The sequence below is a fragment of the Chlamydotis macqueenii genome, chromosome 2 (assembly GCF_036417535.1).
Source record: "Chlamydotis macqueenii isolate bChlMac1 chromosome 2, bChlMac1.mat, whole genome shotgun sequence".
Lineage (NCBI taxonomy): Eukaryota > Metazoa > Chordata > Aves > Otidiformes > Otididae > Chlamydotis > Chlamydotis macqueenii.
Window position 1 is genome coordinate 160,188,929 of NC_141557.1, and position 6,000 is coordinate 160,194,928.

Sequence of the window (6,000 nt, forward strand, 5' to 3'; positions counted from 1 at the left end):
AAACACGCAAGCGCATCCACCCACGCACAAAACCGGGGCGCTCAAAAACTCCCCTGCGACCGAGCGTTTTCCCCGAGAGCTGCTGCACAAACAGCGTTTCTGGCAAGGCCTGACGTTCAGGCAGCAGGCAAGGCAGCTGGTTTCAGCAGTGCCCATCATTGTGGTGTCTGGGCTTTGCAAAACAGGCTCTATCTTTGAAGATTTTTTTTTTTTTTTAAATTAAGACAAGAGGAGCACTCTAAGCTAAAATCCCTGACTACCTGAGAAGGTAAAACATACCAAACTGTGTTCCTCTCCCTTGAGATTATTACACCATTTCCAAACACCAGCCGGGTCTGGTAATGCTGCATCTTTAACCAGTCTCTCAGGCTGCCTCCTTTAACTGCCAGCAAACATCCTCTTCCTAAATTAACCCGACCGAAATCAGCTGCAGCAGAATCCGCATAATCGCTCTTCTCTCTCCAAACAGCATGATTTACAAAGGGGACTTTGCCTGCAGTAGCCAGCCCTGCAATATTAATTATTCTTAAGCTACGGGCTGCTGCGGTATCTTTATTCTCAGATACAGCCTTTCATCTCACATCCTGCCTTTAGCAGCAATCCCACCGCATCTCCCCTCTCTCCATCCTCTCCCGGGCAAGCAAGGCTCCAGAGAGAGCCGGCGGAGCAGGGCTGGTTTTCGGCGGTCACCCGGCAAGAGCTGCATCCCCCCTTGGAGACAAGCATGCAACTTCCACCTGCGCGGAGTACTCACGTTGACGGCAGCGCGGATCCCTTTGAACAGCTTAGCTGCGGTTCATTTTTAACCCCGGCCGGCAGATCTAAGCTGCTCTCCACAGGGTTGAAACGGAGGTGACTGCACGACACCCGGGCATCCGGACGCCAGCTTGCCAGCTGACATGTCAAAGCAACGTCGTCGTTAGCGAATACATCAACAAACCGACCGACCGAGCCGGCAGCCCACGCATCGGCGCGAACAGCTTGCTCTGCGCTGCGTGGGATCCCCGCTACATGGGCAGGCAGCTCACGCCTCTGTCGCTGCTCTCGGCTTTACGCAGCCCCGTCGAATTCGGTGTTGCTAGCTAGCGTTTTCTGCCAATGTCTAAAATAGCATCGGGAACGTTCCCTCTTGATTTCCCCGGCGGCGCTTGCTGAGCCATGCCGGGTACCACAGCTCCTGCAACCTGCCTCATGCAGCGCGTTAAAAACATTTTTTTTTTTTTGCTTTCTCTCTCCAGGGGAGGTGGTGGGGGGGGTGAAAACCTTTCTCGCCTGGCTACCAGCAAATCCCAACCTGAGCTAATTCTGCCGTAGCTGAAAGCAGAGGATGTTTGCAGCACAGGAAGCCGATTTGCTGACTTACCCTTCATCTCTCTCCAGAATGCCAGGTGAAAAAGCCGGCCTCTCGCTTGAGAAATAAACCACAAGAAGCCCGGCAGCAGCCACTGCAGAGCTTGCTCAGAAGTTCGCTTCCCCCTGTCACAGCGTGTGCGGCTTGCCAGGTACAGCCTGGATGAGAACACCCCGTGCTTTTCCCAAGATGAATGAGATCAGCACATATTCAGGCAAGAAAAAAAAAAAAAAGCAGCATTTCTCTCCTAATATATGTGATGGTTTATGACCCAGGGTCATAAAGGCCCTGGGGTGACAGGGAGGCAGAGAAAGGACACGAGCTGCTCGGAGGGGCTGGAGCCTTTTGGTGGCAGGGAGTCAAACAGCATCATCTGGGGTCTCTGTCCTTGTGCCGGGGGGATGCTGGACTCTTTAGTGCAGGAGGAGCATGGCGTGGCCAGGAGTTTTAATGTCTGCCTCAGCCTTAGCTAGCGGGTGGCAACCCGCGTGGCACAAGGACATGGCATTTTCTTCTCGTCTTGGTTAGGTGAGAAGTGACTGGAAAAAGGGAAAAGTTAGATGATTTGCTCAGGATTTGCCCAAGGCTTGCGTGGCTGGGAACCCAGCTGAGCTCTCTGAGTCTCTACTCACAGCTTTAGCTACGGCAAACCTCCTCCCTTCCCCTCTCCTGAAGCCCAGGGCTAGGAGTCACCTAGGCACTGACTTCTGCCACGGACTCTCTGCGTAACCTTGGGCGCATCCTTGCATCTCCCCGGCCCGCTCGTCTGCACAAAGCTCCTGCACAGCTCATCCATGTGGGGAGTGGGTTCCCTGCCTCCCACGCTTCCTGGCCTCCTTCCCCGCTTGACAGCCGAGACTGGGACGTGGGTTTTGATGTGGCTGAGACAGCCTGTGTGAGTAGGCTTCGTACGGCAGGCTGCGGGGAAAGAGGCAGGAGAAAAGCCCATTCAAGGCCAAGTGTTGCATGAATCCCAGACTAGGAACATGGTCCCCTGGGCCCAGTGACCTCTGAATCCCTGGCAGGTCCTGCGACGCAGAGGGGCAGTGGTCCACTGGAGGTGTGGGCAATGGGGATGGTGGACCTCCTCTCACCTCCGCAGAACTGCCTCTGCCTTCGACAGCCGTGGGCATGTTTGGAAGCTACACGCAAGACTGAACTAACCTACCTCAGATAGGTGCTTGGATTAATTAGTCAATACATGTTAAGTGCTGCAAAGATTTAAGGCTCTGCTTAATTGTTAAGTAACTCAATCATCGGTGGCTGTGTGGGTTGCCTGAGGCAGAGAGTGGATGAATCAGCCGGTCTCTGGCAAGTACAAGGTAAGGAGGGAGAAAACTTTCCAAGGCTGGGTGACAGGATGATGGGTTGGTTAGGGGACAGCAGCAATTACTGAGGCTGCTGGAACTCAGAGCATTTAGAAATACCTAAGAGAGAGGTCAGATCCTGCGCAGAGCAGCCTGCTGTGAGGGGAGCAGGGCTCTCTCAGGTTATGGAGGTAAGAGAAGAAGGGGAAGGCAATGAATTCATAGCAGAAAGAGATAAAAAGGCCATGGGGAACTTCTTTGAGCTCTTCAGGCTTGCTATGGCCAAGCCAGTCTGAAAGAGGTGGGTTTGGGGCTGAACTGAAATGCTTTAGGAGATGTGAGACTGATGTGGGTAAAATGGGGAGCACCTACGTGTTATGGACTCACCTGTCCTCCCTGCAGGGTGGGCACCCCACGTCATAGGCTTGGGTGGGCCATCATGCTGCTGCCAAGGGACCAGCTTGTGTCCTGCAGGTCAGTTCTCCATGCAGCGACACCAGCTGAGGCCGAGGGCTCACAATGGGAACACTGGTCCATCCATGGGCCCAAGACATCTCTTCTCCTGCCACCACACAGTGTGTCCCATCACTCAGGGATGGGTTTCAGACCCAGACCCATGTCCTCATTTCTGTGCTAGCACATTTCAGCTTTCAGAGTGTGCCCCTACCCTTCCTGCTGAGCTTTGCCCTTGCTTCTCTCCACGCGGGAGCTGCCCACATGTGCCACTGACTCTGCTCCCAGAGAGGGCAGGAATGGCCTCAGAGTCAGCTTAGGGTTTTTTCCACCTTTTTGTGAATAAGTGTCCCCCCCCAGGGTTCACTCCTGTGCGGAGGTGACTTCCAGCCGTCTATGACCATGGCTTCTCCGGCCAGGTAAGATGGGGGGGACTCCTTGGCACTGCCTCGTCCACAGACACGTTCCCAGGGCTTTCTGTGAGGCTGAATCTCGGAAGGACCTACCTACCTGGCATCCACCCGTCTGAAAGAAGCCTCTGAGCTCTGCCCTGCTGAAACATTCATATTTTGGGAAATGAGGAGCGGACTGGAACAGTCTGCACTGTTGCGACAGAGCTTCTTGCTTGAGCCAAACCTCACTGCCAGGGTTCGGATGGTCGCAGGTGGCTCTGGTGGGATAAGAATGTGAGCTCTGGAAGGAGACACAATCAAACACCAGCCCCTGGAAGGGTCAGTGGACAGCACAGAGGCCTCGGAGGAACATCAGAACCATTGCTTACTCGCTTACCAGCAGCGTAAGGATTTCCCTGCAGGCTCCTCTACCCAAAACCATCCTTGCCCTGCAGCTCTCCTTGCAGAGCAGCACTACGAGCACGAAGCAGCCCAGAGAAGGTGCCTAGGTCTCAGATTAGACCTGCCTTAGTCTTGGAGACGCTGTCATCACCAGCAGCCAGCCCACTGTCCCAGCACCAGCTGCGGGGCTTGGCGTAGGTTTGCAAGGCACCCCCTGACCTCAGCCGTCGCCCACGTCCTTACCGCCTGCTTTAATCCTTTTTTAATTAAATGCAGAGGGGTGTGATGGTATCAGGAGGGTGGGAGGGGGGTGGCCTGGGGTGTTTTGGGCTCAGTGCATGTGCCAGCCAGCTGGGTTTGCTAGGAGCCTGTCAGATCTCACACGCTATCTTTTCCCCTCTTGCTCCTCTCAAGATCCGGCTGCAGCTCAGGTGTTACCTGGATCATCCCTGCGGCTCTTCCAGTGCTCAGGGATCCTGTGGTGTCCCACCTGGCAGGAGCTGGCATATCAAAGGCGTCCAAGGAATTCACAGCTGAAAGGTGAGGTGGCTTCTGTGATAGCACTGAACACTGGGGAGGAGGTTTGACTTAAATCAGAAGACAGCGTTGGTGAGACAACCAGAGCAGAGATGAAACAGCCATGGAAATGTGTGAGATGGAAACTGGGGGTAAGGTCCCCAGCTGGTAGGTCACTGAGGTCATGCAAGAAGCTCTTAATGGGGTTTGGGTTTATTTGTGCTTGTCGGGGCTTATCAGAGGGATTCAGCAACCTGCTTGCCTGGGGTTTGGACTCGAGGACAGGGCAGATCCAGACTTTCCTCCCCACCACACACCTCCAGCACGGGAAGCTGCTGATGCTCAGACTGTCCATTGGGAGCTGATGCTCCTGAGGAAAACAAGATGCACGCTGGACCTGAATGCAATGGAAATGTCTGTCTCCAGGCTGGAGGCAGGCTCTCACTAGAAGGATGAGATGCTCTGATGACACGGCTCCTAGCCACTGGGGATGCCCAGACACAGCTGTGCCCAAAGCAGTGGGGAAGTGCGGGAGCGAAGGAGCTGACCTGGATGAGGTCGACGCACAGAGATGCTAAGGGGTGAACAAAACTCCAGCCACACTGAGAAAACCGAACCGCGTCCAGCGATCCGGAGCAGAGGCCAGATACATTCAGACTCACTCAGGTGCCCTCCTATTTTTAACTGGTGGAGGCCGTGAACCAGTGGCAGCTGGTGAAGAGTAGGTTCTCCATTGCTGGAAATGTCTAAATCAAGACAGTAAAATTATTGCTCAGAGGGAATTGATGGCTTGACAGAGGCAGTCAGGGCTGGGTTTTGCAAGAGGGCAGATTGCTTAGCACTGTACACGCCATGTGCCTTAAACCCTGTGACTCTGTGAAACAGCAACTGGTCACCGGTCCCTCTTAGCCAGAGTCATTTGAGAAGCCACGTGGGTCCATTACATGGAGAGGGACGTGCTCTGCAGCCTTGCTTACAAAATCTCACCTTCCTGTGCAAATAAATGTGGGGAGAAATTGATACTGAGGTGAGGGGGCATCCTTATGCCTTGACTTTGAGCTGCCCACAAACTATAATGTGCTTGAAAGGAGGGAGCTCTGTAGAAGTGCAATGTGTCTATGTGCAACGTGTTTCCCTGCAAGGAAAGCTTACAGGGGTCCTGTGCTTAGCCCACCCCGCGTTTCCTGAACCCCCTTCCTGAGCTGCTCCCTTGGGACACGGCTGTGCGCACCCAGAGCAGAGCAGGGCCTGGCAGAGGTGCTTGGTGAGGGGATCCTGGTCTCCGGGAAGCCGATGCTTAATCCTAATCAGCCTAGAAATTTTCCTACTTTGCACCGCCATGGTAACCGCTCCCATGCTGACTAACAAGCCATGGCCAGGCACCACGGCGCATTGCAGAAACTTTTTTCCTCTTAAAAGCAGGAGCCCAATTTACTGCTCGACTCAGTGGCACGACCAGGCTGCAGTGCTTTGCCTGGTGGGCGAGCTCAGGCCGTGACGCTGAGAGGCAGCTCGCTGTTCCTGAGAGGTGGATAAGTTCTGCATAAATTCTGCCCGACGCCTCGTACTGCCGTCCTCC

General features: G+C 54.4%; 1 protein-coding gene across 1 annotated transcript in view; it reads right to left on the minus strand.

The window, feature by feature from the left end:
• Positions 1-986, minus strand: part of SLC45A4 (solute carrier family 45 member 4) — a 93,420-nt gene extending 92,434 nt beyond the window's left edge. Inside the window, exon 1 of the mRNA XM_086741333.1 lies at positions 755-986. The gene's annotated coding sequence lies outside the window, so the exon portion shown is untranslated. The remainder of the gene's footprint in view (positions 1-754) is intronic.
• Positions 987-6,000: the final 5,014 nt, after the last annotated feature.